The sequence below is a fragment of the Thermobia domestica genome, chromosome 18 (genome assembly GCF_964235325.1).
Source record: "Thermobia domestica chromosome 18, izTheDome1.hap1.1, whole genome shotgun sequence".
Classification (NCBI taxonomy): Eukaryota; Metazoa; Arthropoda; class Insecta; order Zygentoma; family Lepismatidae; genus Thermobia; species Thermobia domestica.
Genome location: NC_137471.1, coordinates 143414782 through 143438782, shown reverse-complemented (window position 1 = coordinate 143438782; position 24001 = coordinate 143414782). Strand labels below are relative to the sequence as shown.

Sequence of the window (24001 nt, the reverse complement as noted above, 5' to 3'; positions counted from 1 at the left end):
CTTGCCTTCATCATTCGTTTTCCTTAGACTAATGGACATAAACATGGAATGTTAAACTGCAAGATTTCTATTTTATCCTATTACATTCTAAAATATGTTCTATTTTATTCTTGACTGGCAAAAGATAATGATCTTTTTGAATTCTTTGAGTTAGAGAAGAAAGGGAGTTAACACATCAACATATATTTAACATTATTATGATCATTTTAAAAGGTTTCCCTCGATGAGATATTGAGTAAACGCGGAATGAAATGAAATGTTAAAAACTTTTACGTTCCATGATTATCATCGTGTAGACTAAAGAAAACTATGATGATGAGAATGAATGAAATGGTGAAATGAAGGAAGTGATCGAAAACGAGAGAACTCAGTGAAAACCCACACATATGGTGTTTGTCCACCATAAAGCCCATTTTGCGTAAATAGGAGAAAATCAGGGACCCCATCCACCAGTGGTTAACGCTTTACCACTGAGCCAATTCAATAAGCAAGAGATGAACATATATTTGCGAAATACTGGTAACCCCAATTGAACCCAATCTGAGAAATGCCCCAGGGAATAATTCTTAGCCTCGGGGTATTTTCTCCTCGCCTACCCATGAAATCATCACGTTCGTCTATATTCTTAAGATAAAACCATTAGTTAATTAAATTTGAGTTGAGTTGATTTTGAGCTTAACGTTCCACTCAGCAGCGAGGCTATATGAGACTTGGACCTACTGATTAACATGGAATCCGAACCACATAAGCTGTTGCCGAGAATCGATCCCGGGTTTCCCACAGCCTCTTGTTTACATGGAAGCTCAGAAAACCATGTATCACTACGTCCATTTCAATAGTAGTAAAGCGAAAAATAGGCACCACTAAGCAAGGGTGCCTTTTTCTCTGTAACTTTGGGGAGGCATTAAGGTGTGTCTGGTTGCAGACAAAAGTTTAAAGGATTTTAAGACTAATTCAAATTATGCCATTTTGAATATTCATAAAAAAACATTTCACCACTCAGCGGGGCCGGGGGCCGGGCCCCCCAGAATTGGCGCCCTTGCCATTAAACTTTGTTGTATGTGGACAAGTGTTTCTACTGAAAGGTGCAATACATTATCTTACCAGAAAGGATCTACGTTTGTCTTTCTGTACATGTATATACATTTGTGAAATCCATTATGTACAGTACAAATAGTTTACAGTGCACTTTTTCTGTGTAAATATTGTATTTAGATTGAATATAATATAGTACTTTGAGCTGATTGTGGAATATTAAAATTGACCTTTTTGGCTAGTGCAGTTGAAAATGATGGTAATAGCTTTATCCAATGTACGTACAGTATCTTGATAAAATAGATAAATGATCATCAAGAGTATGTTGAAACTAACTACGAAATCGTATTACATTTAATTGAGCAACACTGTCAGTACCTCACGACGAGAAGCAGGCAACAGAAAAAATTATTATGAAAGTAATCTGCTTCTAACAACGCTTCTTCCTCTCTTCTCAAGAAGAAACCCTACCACGCAAGAAGAAAAAAACGCACGCATCTACGAAAGCAGGAAGAAAAAGCGCGCGAATGGTTTTCTTTCTTTTACCATTCCTCGTGAACTGCAAGCGCATTTGCAGAAGCAACCTATCAATTCTCTCACACAAGCTGTCACTTTGTGATTCTCAATTCATTTAGATCACGGCAAGCAATTCAGTGGAAAGTACAAATGATTCATTAGAAGAATCGATTCATTTCTGGCAAGAATCATAATTCATTTGATTCACGCCATGATTCGTTCATAATGATCGAATCGTTCATGATCGACACAATACTAAACACAGGGAATATTTGGGTCAAATTATAGATCTTATATCATTTCCAGTCTGTAGGTAGAAACCAAGTTAAAGTAACAAACCTAACAATAATTAATATATCAGCTGAGAGTACCTGGATAGAATTTCAGTGCGTATATTACTTCGGGGTGGCGAAAAAAGTAAAATATTACAGGAAAGATAGAATACATTTATAGCACAAAGTTAGTGAAATATGAAATGAAATAGCTAATTTAAGATCCTGCGTTTATCACCGAGGCTAAGGGAAACAGTGATGATGAGAAATGAACGAATTGGATAATGAAGAAAGTGGGAGGAAACGGTAGAACCCCGAGTCTCCAGAAAATTCTCTTGGCGCAAGCTGGAATACAATCAGAGATCCCATGCATTAGAGAGTAAAAATTTAAGCATTAAATACTTTATCATCGCTTCTTACTTGCACGCTACGAACGCACGTGCGCGTGTGCCCATAAATTTCACTCTGTCCTGGCGCAGAATACAGGCATTTCTTTGTTTTAGTGGTTACCAAGCATAGGTTGGTGCGTGTTTTCTAGATGGAAAATATTTTTACGGCAAATTAATTGCCACTCACACAATAAATCTATGCGCAATTATTTGTGCATGCACCATAGGCAAGTAAGTTTGCAGAATCCCTTAGGGAGCTTTTCAGGCAAGAAAAATGAAGTACAATTTCTTGTTTTAATTCGATGAATTATTGTAAATCTGGACGTTTGACTATGAGAAAATATTCATGCAATAACAGCAATTTCTGCCAGCCATTGTGTATCAAAGTCCGCTGTCCTTGTGAATTAGAAGTAATTTGATACAAGAAGCCACTGGCCTTTCGGGCATGAAAAATTTGGGGGGACATCAAAGAAATTGATTTATGTGGTACTTCCTAGTCCAACCTGTATCTTCGATTCCATTTTTGCCCTTTTGCTTACCTTCACGGATACCCTGGGGTATAACAAGAACTCTGTGATAATCGTTTCACAGCCTGAATATTATATACCAAATAAAAAATATTGTTATTTATGTTATTCTATTGTTAGTAAATAATTATATTAGAGTAAAATATTGAATATTTTGTACTTCAAAATATTGGGGGATTTGTCCCCCTGCCACAGACGCCCGTGCAGAAAGCATTATCTTCGCACTCACTTATGTGTCATTATATTTTAGAAAAGAAAAAACACAATTACTCTTTATCATAATTATCGGGAATTTTACTTATTTTCACATATCTCCCTCGCACGAAGTAAGACATACATATTTAAAAAAAACTGGTGAAATAATAATCTGGGAGGAGATCAGAGACCTTGAGAACACCAACGGACATGATCTTGTCCACCACAAACCGAGGCCTCCGAGCTGGGATAGAAATTTAAGTTTTAAAAAACAGTTTAAATAAAAGAAAGTCAAAAAATGACAAAAGACCATGTTAATTCAACTACTGACAATATGCAAGCAATCGTATAGATTGAGAGTGAGGATGAACTTACCATAGCAAAAACTGAGTTATAAACAGATACGGTATCCTGCTTCACTCATTTTTTGCATGATATTTTTCTACAGGTTAAGGAATCTTAAAGAAGATATAAAAGGCGAGTTATTTTCACAAAAGGAAGCAGAATATAAGGAATAAATTTACGTCTCCGTCAATCCTCGTGCCGCGAATATCAATCGAGTAATACTAACAAATTTGGTGGATAAAAGTAATCAAAAAGTTCCTTTTTATTGAATTTTTTGTTAAATATGCTGTAAAAGATTCTGTATCTGAATTCACACGCTGCTTAACGCCTTTCAAATAGCCTACACAGTTGCTGCGCTCTTCCACCAGCTTTGCCATTCCGTAGCCACATAGTATAACAACTTGTACAAGTTAACCCAATGGTGTCGGGTAACGGGTTGTCACTGCTAAAATATGTATTATAAACATAACTCATGCACAAAAAACTATTTTCTTATTCACTTGACTTATTTAATAACTTACTATGCATTAACCTAGAAAATTACGCGTTTTGTAAAAAAAAGATTGCGCGTTACGAACTAATTTTTATTACGAAACATGTGCATATATAGACATTGCCCATGGTGAAGCTATAGAGTATTCGGGCAATACTCAATTTACGGGAACTGTTAGTCGATAAAAGAAAGAATTATGTAACATTTTCATTGGTGTGGAAAACTAAGTACAATTATGAGGCAGAAATACAAGGTATTGTCTTAGCCTACAGGAACAAGTAACACCACATCATAGTAAGTGCAAGAAAGGCATGTTCGTTGGGTTAACGTTAGTCTTATACACATTCCCACCATCTCTTAGCTCCCACTAAGCCATGTTACGCACCAACATTCTCAGTGCTTACTCAGATGCAATAAAAAATCTGGTTTTCAAATTAGTATCTCGCAAAGTTGACCCGCAGGGTCGTCATTTAAGGGGGCAGGGAGGGGCATTTCCCCCCCTGAGTTTGAGATGTATATAGATTTTATCATTAGAATTGTAGTAAATCAGTGAAAAACGCGAAATTTTACTTATATCAAGGGGTCTTGCCCAAGCAAGCAAAATCTGAAATGGCGCTCCTGTGGCCCAGTGGATGTAGCATTTGGTTTCATGGTCAATAAGAGTAGAAAATAATTAGGGCTGCGTACGAGATAAGAGTTGAGATATCACGTCTGGAAAATATGTAGTGAAAGTAATGCCTCACCTAGAAAAGTACATGAGTTCCTATTTGAAAAGCTCTGTCTTGTTTTGTCTACAGCGCAACCATAAAATTAATCATTTTTAGTAATAAAGAATTGTGGTGATACAATTTTGCAGACTTTCTTTTAAGAGAAACAAGATCGTATCGCTGAATTTTCTGTCTGTTTTAGTTTACAGGAAATATTTCTGACGAACAATAGATTCTATATTATTTGCAGTTTATGGGTAGCAAGTACCTTAAACTAATAAACCTAACGGAATAATTAATATACCAACTAAAAGTACTCTGATTTTAATACAATTCCAGTGATTTTGCTAGTTCAGACTGGCGTGTGTTATGCTTGCTTTGCAAATCAGAGTAATTTAGATAAACATGAATGTATTACTCTAGACTATGATATACTATGCTATAATGCATAGCGTGTATTAATTAATATACAGACATTTAATTACTTATATGAAGAATTTTCGACAGTGCATTGTGATATTAAAAACAATAAACAGGGATTTACATATGCATTATACAACATATTGTTAAGCAAAGAAAATATTCAACTAATTACTGAATTATTCTTACAAAAGGATTTACAATATATTATGCATTTTTAAAAGTCGTAGATAATAATAATGGAAAATGAAAACTCTTCTATAATTCACTTACAAACTAATTTATGTAAATTAACGAAAAAAAGAAGTAAGATTTTCAGCATTAGACTGGCCAATATGTAATTGTAGATATAATATTATAAATATTGATTTTATTAAACAATATTTTAACGAATATGCTATTGAAATTTGTAAATAATTTTTATTATTATATATATGTTACTTGTTTTATTATTATTACATAAATTTTATTCTTTCACTTCGTTATTATTCAAATATTTTCAAAGTGCTGATAGTAAAAAAACATTTTCTCAACAGTTCTGCAGAAACTTCAATATCAGTCAAGTATTTTCAAAGTTCTACTAAAAAATTACGTTTTACAAAGTTCTGAGCTTCTGATGAAGCGATTTATTTACAAGTTCGGAACGTAGTTCTTCGGAGCTTCCATAGCAATTTTTATTATTTTGAGAATAATTTTAACAACGAGCTTTTTTAATATTTTCACAACATTTTAACAACGAGTTTGCACAGCAAACGATCCAATAAATAATAATTAACGACTTTCTATAACAAAGAAATTTTTGAAAGTTCACACTCATAGAGTGTTCTTTTGAGTTTCTATAAGAAATGATCGGGTTAAAAATTTATTTAGGAAAGTTTATTGTAACTGTTAAATAACATCAAAAAATAAAATTTCGTTATATGTTTATTTTGCGTACAAGAAACAACAATAATACAAATACACAGACATGGTATATATACAGACATAAGTAATAAGAATACATACATATAAAAAATAAATGGAAAGAAACATATGCTACAATAATATGTACATTAATACGATTTGTCTCTTGTTAATAGGGCATCTACTAACATTGCTAAATATTGGGATTTTTTATCAAATTAAAGTATTTTTCCTCAAATAAGGACCTAATAGTACTTTTTGCATGTGAATTCATATATGTATTGAACAATTCATTTCTAACACTGTCTTTTACCATAATGCACCATGTCTCAGTTTCCAAAGTTTCAGATCAATATATAGACAACGGTTGGACATTTGTTGCGCAGAATCATATACACATCCATCACATAACAGTACATAATTAGGGTTCCACTTAGGAAAGGCTTCTTTAACACATTTTTCATCCACAATACATGTGAACACTCACACTGACTCTTTTCTTCTTTCTTCCGCACCGATGAATCTAATGTCTCCTTTTGCGGTGAAGGTGAAACACTTGCTTCTGGTGTGCTTGGTTTAAAATCATCCAATTCATGAAATAAGCGAAGAATTTCTTCTTCCTCCACCTTATTGAATAAGTCTGGCGATGGTGGTCTTACTTATTCCGCAAATCCTCTGTAAATATGTCTGGAAATGGCGGTCTTGCTTCTACTTCCATCTCACTGAATACAACTGGAAATGGGAGTCTTCCTTCTTCCTCAATCTCTGTGAATACGTCTGGAAATGGCGGTCTTGCTTCTTCCTCCATCTCACTGAATAGAACTGGAAATGGGGGTCTTCCTTCTTCCTCCACCTCACTGAATAAGTCTGTCAATGGAGGTCTTGCTTCTTCCTCCACCTCACTGAATAGATCTGCCGATGGCGGTCTTGCCTGTTTTTGCATTAAAGCCTATTTCATTCAGGGTAGTTTTACTCATGGTCCATTATGTGAAGAGGCTGGTACTGAAGATCCATTTGATGAAAGTGGTCCAGAGAATGGTCTATTATGTGAAGAGGTTGGTGCTGGTCCACTATTTGAGGATGGTGCTACTGCTAATAATGATGAAGATCCCACTGGAGATGATTTCCTCCTCCATAGTTATTATCTGGAGATTCATGAGATAAATACGTGTCTTCTATGAAAATCTCAGGAGAATTACTTGAAGACTTAAACTTTTTCTTTTTCGGGGATTCAATAATATCAAATGGAGAATCCCAGTCCACCTCGTTGCAAAGCTAAATTGCTCTCTGTACTTGAGTGTTAAACGACTCCGTGACGATTCTATGATCAACTTCTCTTCAAACCTCATATATAAAGATAATTTTACCAACGACGCCATACAATGTGATGCTTTAAACCGAATTTTTTCCTATTAACACTGATTCAAATATTATTTTGAAAACAACCAATTTTTCCACAATTTCATAAGGAAAACATGTATTATTCACATGATCACTTAAAACAACAACATAGCTTCATGTTCCAGTCATTCACATTTTCTGAAAAAGAAATTCAGATAATCATAGCATTCATTTACATTGGGTATGAGCAAAAACAATAATGCTGTTCACTTCATCATCCAGATATCGCCCATTTGGAAAATAATGATTTCCAAATAAACCTATCACCTACATTAATATTGTTGTTCTTCAAGTATAAATAAGTTAATTGCAATATAAAACATTTTTTATATTCCTGGTCATTGTTCACTAATGTTTACTGCTCGTAATGTCAAATTTGTTTCTTTCTATTCTGTGAGGTTAAACTTTATTTTTTCTATTGTGTAGTCAACATAATGTCAAAGTTCAATGCAACCGTAATTTTTTATATCATTCGTATTCTCTGTCAGCGCTGTACCAATCTTGGTTTTTATTGCATCAACAGATTTCACTAATGGTACTAAGGTCAATACCCTAACCATTTTGTTTAGTAATGCGCCGGCGGCTTTCTTTTACTCATCATGGCCTTTTTACTCATCATGGGGTCAAAAGATTTATCTAATGGCACTAAGGTCAATACCCTCACTTCATTTGGGTTCCATAAGCGCGCGAAACCCTCAGTTGGTCTCCAGACACGACCAAGAAAGATGTGCGACGACCATGTTCCGGCTTTAGTAAGCTCACACATAGTGTTCGAGTATGCGTATGTATTTATTACAACGAGTTTCTAAAGGAAACGAATGAATGAAAAAAGTCCCCCGTGAATAAAGTTTATTCCCTCCTGTCTTTCACTACTTCGAAAAAAAGTTTCTCTTTATGAGTTTCCAGGGGAAACGATCCAATAAAAAAATTATTCAAGTAAATTATTATTATTATTATTATTATTATTATTATTATTATTATTATTATTATTACGGCCCTGGGAGACCAAGCTTTTAGTATACTCACAAAGTGTTCGAGTAAATTACGAGGGATTAAAAAATACCGGCTAATACTTATGCATAAACCAGTGGCGTAATAAATTTAACAGTGTGTTTCCAAAAGAAATTTTTGTAAGTTCACAATTTATTTCAACAACGACTTTCTATAAGAAATAAGAATATAAAAGCAAACTAATGAATAAAATAATCTCACACAATGTTCGAATAATTAGGAGGGATCTCCGGTTCAATTCCTGTATTGTTCTGAATTTGCTATGCAAAGATCCAGTAAAATAACACGAACCAACTAAATTTTTATCTGTATAGGTGGTGGTGGTCCATTGGAACACGGTGACCATTACATATACATAAACCAATGGTGTAATAATTTTAACAACGCATTTCCAAAGGAAATTATCCAATTAAAAATACATATCAGGGTCATGGCCCCTATACGGAGGCACTCTTCAGTTGTTATACGAAGGGTCCTGCAAATCCAAGGGCCATGGTCCATGGTCCTCTGTGAACCATAAGCCTGCGTAGACATATGCAAAGGTCATTCAACCTTCTCATACACTAACCTAGTTTCATCACACATTAAGAAACGGTCTCATGATTGTGACACAATAGATAGGATATCACATATCATTAAATACATTAGATTACATATTTTGATTAAGCAATTGTCGCTTCTTTTGTGTACAATTTGAAAACATCATTACTAACGTACCTGATAAATTGTGACGACATGTTGGCCTTAGTGAGATGATGCACTAGTCTGTCTAATTCCATGCGGTCGTACGCTCTATCGAAGTCCAGAGTGCCACTACATATTGGCGGTATTGATATGCTTGCCAGAGTTCTAATAAGAAGGTAGCGAGGGGGTCGTGTGTAGCGTTGCCTTTCCGGGCTCATATGATTGTGGCTAGAAATATATTATGATATTCAGTATACCATCCCATTTTCCGTAAGATGATTTTTTCGAGCACCATGCTTAAGAACGGAAACAAATGGGTCTATAACAATTGGCGTGTCCCATCGATTTATTCGGTTTCAATATCGGCACTACTAAATGATCATTTAAATTCTGCGGAATGTGTCCGGTAGACCAAATATGTTTAAAACCTTGTAGTAAGATCTGGTGACTTGTAGGTGGGAGATCCTGAATGTGCTGGAAGATTTGATCTGCTCCTGGACTTGTATGCCGTCCGTTTGGTAAGGCTTCTGCTAGTTCCTATTGATAAATAATAGAAATGTCGGAAGAGTGTAAGGAGACAGTAAGGCCACTTTGGAAAACAAGACTGATGGTGCGGTTAGGTTGCGATGGAATTCCTCCAACCATGTAGGAGTGGGCTGTGGGCCAGTATGAGGAAAGCGCTGGGCCAGATTACTCTTTATGTATTTCCATATGGATGAAGCACTGTTTCCTTCTGTTAAGCTATTACAGAATTGTTGCCACTGTGATCCACGGCATCTTGGTATTTGATATTTGAATTTTACCTGCGCCTGTCTTGAAAGCAAGTATGTTTTAGGTGTTCTATTATGTAGGTTTTGTTTTCGGTCCTCTTTACTGTGATTAAGTAATTTTTGACAATGTGTATCCCACCACGAATATTTGTATCTTTTATGTCTTTCCCGTCTACTTTTACTGCTTCGCTCCGTCTGTTGCGCTGCTGCTATGTGCTCCGTCAGTTGTAGTAGTTTATAGATTTCATCCGTTGGTTGTAGAATAGTGATAGGCTGTTCCATGTAGGCCTGGTATTGTGCCTGTACGTAGTTTCGGTTAACTTGTGGAAGCCTCATTGAAACGTTTCCTGCTTGGGTTGTTGAAGGAATGCCCTCCAAATTTGCCAAGGTGGTTATTATGGGGAAGTGATCACTGGCACCCGTGCAGCCGTAGACCTTCCAGGTATGCTGTAAAAAGATGTCCACACTGAGAAATGTTAAGTCTGGACCACAATAATGATGGAGAAAAAAGGAGTGATTTATAAAATTCAGTGCGGTGAGTGTGATATGTGTTATATTGGGGAAAACTGGAAAGAGACTAAGAGAGCGTGTAAGACAACATAAAGATGACGTTAGGCTAGAAAGGAACAAAAATGCGGTCTACAAACACGTAAGGGACACGGGACATTCAGTTAATCGGAATGAAGTAAAAATTCTAGGCCAGGAAGAAAGAAGCATAGTTAGGAAATGGAAGGAGGCACGGTTTATAGAAATGGAGGGTAATAAAGCTATGAACTGGAACTCAGGGCTGATCATCGACCAACAGTGGAATAGGTTGTTAGAAAAGCTTAAAATATAAGATTTTAATACACGTATCTATTATGATGGTTGTATATATATTGGTTGTCTAACACGTGTTTATGTATTTATTAGTCCATATTAGTGATCTCTATATACGTGTGTGTATATATGTATATATGTAATGGTATATTTATATATAGATATATATGTGGTTGTATAGTATATGTGTATATACTGTATGTGTGTGTCGTCTTATTAAGCATGTGCGTAATCGTATGTTTATCTGTTTATTTATATTTATTTATTTATGTGTATTTATATATATTTATATAATTATTTAATTATTTATGTCAATTATTTATTTGTTAGTTTAGATTAGTTTTGCTAAGATCGTCCTTTTTATGTGTGTGTGTAATTTACAACAGATAGGAAGCCTCGGTATAGGAAAATACAAATTAGAATACTTGAAGGGGATTGGCTGCTGCCAGGAGCCAATCAGAAGCAAGATGTCTCAGCTCTTGTGTGTATATAAGACTGCACGTTTCTTATGTATCTCATAGTGTCTGATGAAGCCAAAATGTTAGTGGGCGAAACTGTAACACGTATGTAGTTTTTTATGTGAATATATTGTTTTGTTCAGCAAATAGTTTGTGTTTGTTTAACAATATCCACGTGAAGCGTCAAGTTTTTAGTCAATTGAAACTGTAAAAGAAAAATCTTCCTTATACAATAACGTCACAGTGTTCCCCCTGTCCATAGATTATAATAGTTACAATATTAATAAACGAATATTTTTATACAAAATTGGAAATACAATGCTATTCCCTAACATACGAGAGCTCTACATTTCTATGGAGGCACAACACATGGCAGTGAAACATAACCCTCTGAAATAAAGTTTTCGTACAATAAACTATTTGGTCTAGGAATTAATTCGTGCGGGTGGACAAGAGATGGCGCAACGAACGGAGCGTCCCACAATTCCGTGTATCCACACATGTGTTGCAAACCCCTGTCATCGCGTATCGTTCGTAGTATAGGGCAGTGGATTAAAGCGTCAACAACACCAGTTTGTAGTTAAGTGAACATGGCGCAATTTGTGCCTGATAAAGTGTTTTTGCGGGGTGTCCTGCTGCATTACTTTAACATGCAGAAAAGTGCGACTGAAAGTCATCGTATTTTGGTGGAAGTGTATGGTGACCATGCTCTAGCTAAGCGAACGTGTCAGAAGTGGTTTGCACGGTTTAGAAGTGGTGATTTCGGCTTGGCAGACCAAGAGCGAGCTGGACAGCCAAAAAAATTTCAAGACGAAGAATTGACAGCATTGCTCGAGCAGGATTCGTGTCAAACGCAGGAACAACTTGCAGCAGCATTAGGCGTTGATCAAACAACAGTCTCCAAACGCTTGAAAGCCATGGGAATGATTCAAAATGGCAATGATGTCACATTGGGTTCCACATGAATTGAAAGACAGAGACGTTGAAAGACGAAAAACCATTTGCGAATTGCTGCTTCAACGACAGAGCAGAAAGGGGTTTCTGCATCGAATTATTACGGGTGATGAAAAGTGGATCCATTACGAGAACCCTAAACGAAAAAAGGCCTGAGTGAAACCAGGTGAACCAGGTCCATCACAACCAAAACGAGATATTCACTGTGCAAAGGTTATGCTGTGCATATGGTGGGATATGAAAGGTGTGGTGTACTATGAGCTGCTGCAACCGGGTGAAACTATGAAGTGGAGAACGTTATCGACGACAATTAATGCGTTTGAAGCAAGCTCTGGCCAGAACACGACCAGAATGGGAGAACAGACATGATAAACTTATTGTTCAACATGATAACGCTCGCCCACATGTCGCAAAACCGGTCAAAACCTATTTAGAAAATGTCGGATGGGAAGTTTTACCACACCCGCCGTATTCACCAGACGTTGCTCCTTCGGACTACTACTTGTTCGATTGCATGAACAACGATTTGATTGGACAGCGGTTTACTTCTTCAGAAGATATCGAAACATGGGTCTCTGACTGGATCGCTTCCAAGGATGAGGACTTCTTTCGCCACGGAATCCGTACATTGCCTGACAGATGGGCGAAAGTGGTGGCTAGCGATGGACAATATTTTTCTTAAGGTATTTATGTATTTTGTGTTTGTACTACAGCTTCAATGTGTGCGTACCAACCGCACGAATTAATTCCTAGACCAAATACACCAGAATGTCCATTGCAATAGGGTTGCGAAATCATAATAAATAAACAATAATTACCTCTAACGCATACAGATAGAGACGTAACTCTACAAGCGTCAACCTTCAACGTTTTTATTAAAACGTTGAGAAATGTTGCAAATGTTGAAAAATATTACTATACACGGAACATGAATTTTGTTTATGGATTGAGTGGCATTATAACAGTAGAAAGAAATATCTTCTAGGGTGCTCCGCCTTGTCATAAACAGTATCCCCTCAATGTGCTTCGGTTCAATGACCACAGCTAAGGATTGAGAAATGTCAGTGTAAATGAAATGCACATTATCGAAGTTCAAGCGACTAAGGCCGTGTCCAAAAGCTGCAAGTGCAAATTCGAAGTGTGCTCATTTCCGAAAGTAACGTCAACAAGTATGCGTCGAAAGGTCCAAGTGCTCGAGTCTACAAGTAGCCCTACGTAGTATATAGTACGCGAGGGAGCACAGTTGATTTGTGTACTTGTGCTTGTGTACATTAAAAAGAAATGGCGGCCGAGGGTAATAGTGGTACAAGCAGTGTGTGGAAATGTAAGTAATATATCAAACTTCATGTTATTTTGAGCTTAATAGTCAATCATATTGGATGATGCTGTTGGATTTTTTTTTTTTTTTTTTTTTGTCAACTGCTGTTGTTAGCTGTAATGATGTATTGTTGGAATGCACATAATACTGTAATAGAGCAAATGAAACTATCGGAACGGCATACCACTCTGCAGTTATTTGCCAGTTGTTTGGAAAAAGTCGGTTAATATTTATCCGTATCACGACATTAATATTTCACTGAAAGTGTGTTCATATTAATTTGTAGTTACACACAATGTATTAGACCTATAACATGATAAAAAGGTTTTTGTACAAATTTAAAGTAACCATTGTTTTATGTTCAAAAGATTATACATACACAAATTCCGTGCTATCGTATTTTTTGTAAGCACATGATTTAATTATGTATTTATTTACTTTATTATCATATAAATTATATCTTGAGGGAGCTGATTTTAGGAAGGTTTAACATTTCTAAGTGTAGCGTTCAAACATATGCTATAGAAACTACAGTGAAAAAGGGGGCAAACTTTACAATACAGGCTTCATTGCGCATCGATAAGTAGGACCATTGTAAAAGGGTATAACAGAGTAGGATACGAATAAGGAAAGGGGAAGGTTCTAGAATACAGATCCCCCCTCCCATATAAGTTAGTAGCTAGGTTGGTTCCTTTCTGTACCAAAGTTTAATATTTAATTCATATAGTATTTCCGAGCGAACGTTGCGAGTGGAAGCGGGTTAGAGCCCCACAGGGCACGTCTTTATTACAACTAAATGGGAAGGAGGACCTGTATTCTAGAACCTTGGCTACGTAAAATAGGGTGGTGTTGGGTTAGCTTAGAGTTACTAAACTTCGGACAATTTTGTTAATAGATTGTAATTTCTCGTCTCTGTGTAAGAATATTAACTGGAGCGTGCCTTGTAAACTTAACTCAAAAGGTGCAAATCTGTACGGATCCACATATTTGTAGAATTTAGGAACCAAATTTGTAGTAATATTTTAATAAATCAATATGTATATAATCTAAATATACTGTGCTCTTACGAATGAGATGACTATCTACGAAAAATTATTTAATAAAAGTCTAACCTGTTAACCACGGATTCGCCTATAAGGTAGCTAGTAACCATAGTATAGAAAATGAAGTAAAATAAATTGAAGCATCTTAAGATTTTTATGTCTATACGGTATTTTGCGCTATCCTCGTTTATGTAAACAACCACCTTCGCTGACGCGCCTTCTCCCCACGGAAGCATCCACTCGATACAGCTCGGGCACCATGCTGCGCTCCTGCCCTGACTCGGTTAGATAGGGAGGTTTTACTAGTCACCTACCATAAGTTGGTTAGTGTCTTTAGCACGGTAGTTCTTATCGTGTACGTACACTGAAGCCTTCCTAAGGTGAGTATGTACAGAGGAATGCAGGCCCACTTCAAAAATGATTGTTTAAAATACAGACAATCGATTTACTGAGAAAGAAGTATATATGCAATGGTTACTTGCAATAAATCTGCATTAAAATGGCAATCCTCATTGGGAGATTGCCACTATAAGGAGCGAATGCTATCTAACCGGGATAGTGCAGGTGCGGAGCAGGTATGACCGAGCGGTAGAGCAGAGGTTTGTCTGTAGGAAGTATAGGCGCGTCAGTGATGCTGGACGAAAGTGTAAACGAGAATGTCCAAGAAAATACATATTTTTCTCCGTAAAATTTGCAAGTTAGTGTTTAATTAAAACGAGAAATGGGCCATTCCATCGTCACGGGCAGGACATTTACACTACATTTTTGATGTTTAAAGTTGTATATTTCTAAAAATACAACATAAATTCTGCTAATTGTATGATACATGACCAGTACAGACTTAGGAGTATATGTAGCTGATATTTTCAGTACTTTCTTCTGTTTAAAGTAGAAAATATTAATTCCTAAACGTCTGTCACGGGCGGGGACAAAAAAGAGAAGTGACTTTCGACACACTAAGTGAATGTTACAAAACTCTGTGAATTCTTAGCTCAAAATGTTTTTATTTAAACGGAAATGTATAAATTTTGAAATTTTTTACTAAACTTCACTTAAGAGAAATTTGCCAAATATTTATATTAATAATAAAAAAAAAAAACTCAACTTTACTGTGTCACGGGCAGAACACATGGTTGTCACGGGCAGGACACCGTGTGAATCAACACACAAAATTTCAATAAGAATGATTTGAAAACTGAAATAAAATCGAAAATAAGTCAATTTCTGCTGTTCTGTTATATCATTGTCCACTAATCATTCTAGTTACTTTACTTGGGGCTCGCTTTTATCACATAAAATAAAAATATATAGTACACATTTCTCACCACCTACACTTTAGGAAATGGTTTTATTTGCCCATTTACACCCACTTTGTAGGGAACTTCGTACAAAACACTGTCTAACAGTATATAAAATAGGTGTTGGTACCCAGTGACCGTGCCGTGGAAAATCAGCGCCCGGGGCGAGAGTATACGACGACGTCCCCGTAAATATGAGTAATGTCGACAGACCAGCGGCAAAGCGTCACATGGTTGGCGCCATGCGTAAGAAAATTTTCAAAAATAAACCCTGCTTTTCCTTGATTTTGAGCACTATTTAATACTTTTTCCTTCCATTTTTATATATCTTTTATTTTTTTCCTCCTGAATTTTGCGCCCCCATACTTTGACGCCCGGGGCCGTCGTCCCCCTCGCCCCTCCCCCCAACGCCACGGCACTGCTTGTATCACAGGTATTATTTGTATTATTTGATTGAAATGCATGTAAGACACATCTTCAACAGTCTTGAAAATTTTACCGCAATCGCTTACGGTTTTCATACGAATTTCCTTGACTTCTTCGTCCTCTTCCACTGGGCTATGTGCGATAATTGCATGTCTATGCTTTCTTTTTCTGTATACTAGAGAAAATTCCACCAACAAAAATGTTCCTTGTGTTCTATCTTCAACAGCTGGCCTAATACAAGCCTTGTTAACATGCAAACCTAAGTCGTCGCTCAGGGTAGCTTCATGGCTTTCGGAATCATCATTTTCAGAATCTGAATAAAAGTCTCTCAGGGATTTAAAGATTTTACACGGATGAAGCTCTGATTTAAAAATTCGACGAACTACTCAATTTTCGCTGTCAAATTGCAAGAAAAAAATGTTTTGATTAATGACATTCAATTGATAAGAGCATTTTCCCGCCTTTTATTCAAAGCGTCATTTTTTTTTTCAATTCTTCCTTGAAACGAACAAAAAGGTGACGCTAATGATAATATTAATATGACACTTATTTTCGTTAAAACATCATACTGACAGTAATAGATAATCCTCTATTTAAGTAAATAATGTTCATGCTTAGAAAACTTTATTTTAGTACACATGGAATCAATTTCTATTATGAATAACCAATGTACACAAACTTTCCCACCAATGACATGCCCACTGTCACGGGCAGGACAAGTTTTCAAATTGAAATAAATCGAAATATATTATTAGCATTATTCCAAAATTTGGTAAATGTGAAGTACACATGCAAACTGTTACTTCTACTAAGTACTAACCACATTCTCAAATTTAGTAATTCAGTACATTAACTTTTGGTATTTTTCTGTCACGGGCAGGACACTCAATTTGACGTTTATATCTTTAATGATATTATAAACAATTTTTATCCTGGAAACACTTTTTCAACTGCAGCTTGTAGCGAAAAGAAGCATCTTAAATACCTCGAAGTTACTTCAGCCAAACATTCACAAATTACCGTAAAATGTTGCCGATAAATGGAATAAAAAATTTCCTCGCAGCTGACAGGTTACAAATTCACAACTTAGATTTAAAATTTTACGTGAATTCTAAGTATAAATAAGTTTTTCTTTGTGAAAAAGTAAATTTCGTTCTATTTACTTCATATATATGTAAAAATGCATTGTTTTTGACAGTTTTCGAAAATTTGAGTTCAGGCTCACTTTCGCGTGTAATGGCCCAAATACGTCAAATTGTATAAAGGTGAATATTCTGAATTTTAATTGTTTACCATTAAACGATTTAGGTGATTCATATTCCACATTTATTTTTACGTTTCTTCTGTTAACTTGTAAGTTTCACTCTAGACACTGGGTGTTTTCTTGAGTCAACCAGTAAAATAGCATGCGTTCAGCGTCGTTTAGAATCACAGGAATACACGTCTAAGAAGTGAAAATCCCTATTGTTACGTAACCAACCTTTTTTTTTTCGTTAAGAGAGGAGAGTGAGTGAAAGACCGACACGCAAACATACCTTGTTGCACATTATACTTGATACAACATCGCATCGCATGTTATTGATGAACATCGCATAACTTTTAACTACAGTAAATACATTAAGTATTGGGAAAAAATATGCATATATAATGTGTTGCCATGTATTTCAAAGAACAGAACCCGTTTAAATATCCAGGGATGGGAGGAAACAAGAACCCCGTGCTATCATGCTATCAACCATTTAAGAGTAATGTTAACTTGGATAAAAACAATCTTAGTGTAGTGAGATAATTAATATAAATCAATAAATATAAGAAGTAACCTTTCTTTTAATACGAACAAGTTAACGAAAGACAAACTACCTAAGAGTTAATTTCTCGAAATGTGTATTCACTCAACAACAATAACACACATTCAAAATGTAGAACTTTTGATGTATTGCTTACTTAACGCTTAAAGTTCTTTTCCTTCTTTTTAAAGGGTCCTTTCATCAAACGATGCAATTGATAGAATATCGTTAAAAGTATGAAGATCTGTTTACAGGAAGAAGAGGATCGGCCAGAAGTGGTTGGATGTAATTAGTAATGCAGTACGTATAGTCGTTCGCGCTTGCATGACATGAAACGAGTAAAAGTTAACGATTTGCAGGTTGATTTCTGTGGTTTTCAAAGTAGTTTTGGATTTAATCTACTACTAGATGAAAGTGCAGCATCTAAACAAAGACAGTAACAGCTTGTGATACAGTTCCGTTAGTATGCCATACAAAGCAAGTCAAAAGATCGACTTGATTTCAGAAATTTATTCTGTGGAATCTAATAAACATATGTTATTGAGAGACATGCGCTTCAAAAGGCAAACTTTCAAAATTTAATTTCCACTTTCTACCGCTAAGTCAGCAGAGAGCAATTAAGGAAAATGGCATTAACTAGAAAACAGAGATATTTCTGTGTGCTTGATTGTCATGTAAAAAGTCTGTGATTAGCTTACAACGGCATTTCCGTACCTAATATCGGAGAGAGATCCTAGGAGGAAGGTCATTCACAGTGATTCGACAACCTTGGATGATATGCGCGGCCGCGTCAGAGCAGCATGAATTGATTCTATCCGCAACATCCTACAAAAGGTTTGGCAGGATATAGACTATCGGCTTGATGTATGATGTGTTACGAGACGTGCTTACATAGAACACTTATGATATGTTCGAATAAAACTTTGACACTTTGCCTTCCATAGCACGTATCTTACAATAACATATCTTTATGAGGTTTCGCAGAAAAAAATTCTGAAATCCGTTCCAAAATTTTGATTTCCCTGTGTAATAACGTTTATGCTGAAGGAAGTTACATTTGGTGAAGCAAATGATAGGTCGTCGAAAGTGTTAGGAAGATTATTATAAAACTTAACTTTTGCCCTCATCTTAAATTTTTATGGTTTATTGTGTATGTTAATTTAAAATGAATGTTTAATCTGTATTCTCGCAACAGATGACGCATCACAGAAATAGAAGTCTAGCAGGGTGTCTATCGATCACGAAAGTCCTAAACAAAAGTCAAGAAATCAAGAAACGGTCATGAAAGTTAAGAAATTTAGCTTTTGGGTTACGATTTTTCTTATCTGTACAAATATAATTACAGACTGGAAAATTTTGATCTATAAAAGGTCAAAATTCATCACTAAAAATGTCTATGATCGGCTTCAGACGCTACCAAATTGCAAGCAAAGTATGCTTTTATCGCATGCATGAAAATTTGGCCTAATTTGCATCCGAATTCGCTATTGAGAATGTTACGAAATATTATGGGTTGATAAAGGAAAAGTCACGAAAATTAATTTTGGAATTTTAGTAGACTTTCTGGCTGGGAAAAGGATCATATTTCCGATCTAAGACCTAAAATTAAGTAATCGTACTAACAAATATGTAAACCTTTAATATAGAATATATTTTAAGAAAGTATATTTACATTTCATATCTACATTTGGAAATCGATCTCAGTGTAGTAACATACTCCATTTGAATATGGGTTTTATTTTAGCTTAGCGTCTCTTTGAGCAGCGAGGCTATATGAGACGTAGACCTCCAGTCTAACGTGGAATCCGTACCACATAAGCTCTGCCGGGAATCGAACCCGAGTCTACTTGAATGTCTATACCAAACACGGCACAATCAATAGGAATGCTGATAAATTTATTATGCTACCACTATAATCTCGTGTAATACATTAAAGTCACCATTAGGGTAAGCAGAGCACTGATGCCATTGTTTCCTCATTCGATTAAAAAGAAAAAAGCTTTTTGTAATAAAATAAGTCTTTCATAAGAAGTCTTATTTCCTCTTGGCCTTCTGCCGTATAATTAGTATTACGAAAATTTAATGTTTGCATGGTAGTTATATGATATATATAAGAATGTAATTGAAATATGTAGTGAAATGAATGTTAAAAATTTTACAACTTAGGTCTATAATATTTTGTTTCCCTCAAGTAATTTGCTACATCACGCTCTTTCTCTTCGTATATCTAAGTATCACCTAAACCATCAGTAAATTGGCAGTAATATGTATGGTAACAAATCACATTGGTATTCGTTCAATGTGATAAACATTAACATAGACCAGTTCATGCACTTTTCTTACAAAATAATACAAGTTATTTAATTAAGTTCCTTCGTTTAATCTTTCCCCTTGTGTTTCAATATTTACACGATGTTATTCAAATCCATTCTTAGTTGCCTGTTTAGGTTAAATAAACTCAATGCATGAATTAGATTATTGAAACTCATAACCAACGCCAAACGTAAGTCACCTATTGTGAGAATACCACCTTGTCGTTAGATAATATTCAGTTAGGGATGGCGGTCACCCGCTAACTTTGCTCATATTTAATTTCTGGTTCTAGTTTCTAACGCAATATTAGTAATTCTGGCTGAAGAGTAGTTGGTTTAACACTTATTTTCCAATTCGTATGTATCAAGCACAGTAATATAATAATTGTAAATATTTTTGTTTTGTGATTTCTTTCCCCTTTAGGAAAATAGCAAGTGATATGAGTCTTCCGCCGGAATCAGCGGAGAATCTGAAGAAGTGCAAGAATTTTCTTCAAAAGTACAAGGTATATAGAGTTGTATCATTATAGTTTTTTTTAAGGGCGGAAAGAGTTATTATAGACCTACTTATAGATCTAATCCTTCCAATATTCCTGAATTAGGATTTCTTTTTGAAGATTCAGATTGATATGTTTTCCAAAATATCAAAATCCGAAATGGTATTTTTTTTAGTGCGAGGCGCATGTAAAAAAAAATAAAAAGAATTTTCACCTGGGGTTGGCATCACAGATGAAATTAAGCGTGCGCCGGATATATATTAATGATTTTTATATTGTATTAATTTTGACCCAGCTGTTTTAATTATAATTAGCCACTATTTCAAGCATATATAGGAAATATATATAAGACTAATCAGGTTTTATCCAAACGATTTTCAAACTTTGCTTAGCCTATAAGAAGCCGAGCCGCCGCTATCGCCTGTGTTTTATCGTACAGACACCATAATGAACTATCGCCAGCCGCTACAATTTCTAAAATAGCAATTTCACTTGGTATCACATCCCATTTCTCTCTGCAGGTTTTCCATATATCAGTGAGTGCAGGGTTGTAGACGTCGTTTTGACTGTTCAAATGCACAGAAAAGTCATGGGTTTGATAGGAAATAACAAGTATTCTCGTTTCGTGCTTCCTGTCATGATAAATTCAAAGTATATGGACGCTCTGTCCATTTGTATCACGCCTAATTATTGGTTCCGTACAAACGAGAGAGGGTCTTTCCGTTACTTGAGGGTATGATGGATTCTGCAAGTAGGCAGCGTTCACAAGTTGGTCCATCTTATGTACTTCCAAATTCCCCCCTAATTATATCCGGCAACAATCACGATTCCCTTCTGAAGACCACAGTGTAAATAAAAGTTGGTATATTCTTGTCAGATGTGTCTATATGTATTTGCCCAAATGTTAGAGTTTCGCAGGAGAAACTGTAGCCCTAATACAAAAGGGCAACAATATTTTATTTTAGTCTCCTCTCCTAGTCTCTTTCGTAGGGTAGATCTAATCTCTGGACCATGTTATGTTAGAGTTGTTGATTCTCCTGGCCTGTCAGTGAAAGAATTTTATGAAAAATTTCAGGCGACACTTTCCCTGGTAACCTCGAACTCATCTTCTTGTTCACGAATGTTTCCGCTTGGATTCAAGTTGCTTACCTGGCCACGATATCTTTACCTGTCGATAGTTAAACAATTTCTTAAAAATTTACTATTCTGTTGTGCAAAAAATCATCTTCGAAAAGACCCTTGATGTACCCTTCCCAACACGGCATTTTACTAGCACCTGCACACACATACAAGCAGAAAAACAACACTGGTTTCATGCTTCTCGCGCAGTTATACCGGTGACAGTGGAACATCCTCATAGATAAACTAATCAAGATTGTGTCCGTGTATTGTGTACGTTGTCTGTACTGTATATTCGAACGGAAATTTTAACATATTTTGTACATGTTATCCTCTATTTACATACATTTATAACCTTTTGCAGGACTTGAAATGTTACCTATCTGGCAGTGGAACAGAAGGAGGAGCTGCTACAGCCCAAACATGGCCACTCTACAAGATAGTGGTCAAATGATGGACAGAGAGCATATTATGTCGCCCATTCTTATAGTAGGCAGTTCTTCAAAGGCATGCTTTTCCTCGCCGAAATCTGATAGATCAGATTTTCGGGGCAGTACACCGTGCTCATCATGAAAACTCGTAGAAGCTGCCATATCACCAGTGGCCGCAGGAAACCAAAAAGAAAACGTAGAACAGAAGACAAAACATATCAACTTTTAAATCACCTCTAAAAGGTTGACGAAAGGGAAGCCGAGTTTAATAAAAATTTGTTGGATTAAATGGAAGAAATTCTTGAAGAATTAAAAAAAATGCGTGTGTTCCTAGACGTTTAAAAACTATGCAATAATCTTTTTATAATTATTAATATGTAAATTGCTCAATAAATAGATTTAATTTGTATAGCACGTTATGCATTTCTACGTATAACCTCGAAAATCATCCTGCTTTGTTGAAGAAACCAAATGTTTCATACAGGCGCTTTGTTAGATTTTTTTATATTCATTTTTGCAATAAATAGGATATAATATTTATGCATTACATAACAATAGGCTGTGATCCTCATCTTTGTACGCCGAGAGCTGAGTTCGGTTCACCTCGGCTAATGATGTGCTTGAGTTTGAAAATAGAAAATTTGATGATAGCGTTTCTTACCTTCTGCCCTTTAGATTTTAAAGATTTCAGTAATATATGAATACCTTGCATAATTCGGTTAATTGTTGTTGTTTAAGGTCTATTTATGCTAAATGTTACTAGTTGTTTAAGGTCTATTTATATTGGATTTGCGTTGATTTTTTAATAAAACTTAAAGTAATTATAATTTTTCTTAAAAGTAAGATTGGTGAATCAATTTTTACTTAGAGATTAAAGATAAAGATTACAGATCGCCTGAGTACGGTAAGTCTACGTTTGTACCTCGGAGATATCTTGCTCTTGATTGAGAATTTCGAACAGCGTTGTGGTCCTGGTAATCACGTCTGCCTGGGTGGTAACTGATCATTTCCACAACAATTTCTCTCCTCTATTGAGAAAGATCTCTAAGATAAAAGATAGGTGTACTGTATCTATAAGGCCATTACTAATTCGTAAATATGGTAATAATGAACTCGAATTGTGCAAGATATTCCTATGCATATATATATATATATATATATATATATATATATATATATATATATATATATATGGCTAATTCGATTTGTAACTTACACGACAACAGACGGCAGTAAATATTATGTATTAGAAGAGTTATAAAATATTTTCATGGGCAAGTTTTAGACTATAAGTAAGGCGCAACAATTCCTTCATTCACTTTTATTTGCAGCATTTAAATATGTAAACAAAGTGGCTGAAACAAGTCTCTAAACATATTCGTGACTTACACGACAGTAGCAGACGACGTGTTTTGAATAACGGTTATGAAAATTCCGTTGTTCTACTGCTACAAGAAAGCTAAAACTTTATACATATGTTAAGCAGATACCAAGCTACAAGACCAAAACAAAGTTATTATAATTTAAATGTTTCTTGTAAAATATATGCCACAAATATAATGTGACGTACACGACATAAAATTGTGACTTACACGACAAGTCAAACATCATGTCTTCGTTTAATTACACTTTCCAAATCTGTTGGAGGATAGAGTGGCACTAATGATTTAAAGATATAAAAGGGAGTTAAGAGGCAAAACGGGAAGATGACATTTCCTTTATTCGAGCAAAATTTGTCGGATTCTAATTTATATCTGTGATCGATACTTAGTTTACTTAATTTCTGCTTGACGTCCGTTAATAAAACATAAGCCTAATCTTTCTGTTGCGGCCAAAAAAATTCTTTACTTTGATGGTAAGGGCGAAGAAAT

General features: G+C 35.5%; 1 long non-coding RNA gene across 1 annotated transcript; it reads left to right on the top strand.

Annotated features, from left to right (window-relative positions):
• Window positions 1-13054: 13054 nt before the first annotated feature.
• On the top strand, window positions 13055-22544 carry LOC145675656 (uncharacterized). The gene is made up of 4 exons (XR_014129178.1): window positions 13055-13223; window positions 17963-18071; window positions 20508-20589; window positions 22064-22544. It is a non-coding gene; the product is annotated as an uncharacterized LOC145675656 (long non-coding RNA).
• Window positions 22545-24001: the final 1457 nt, after the last annotated feature.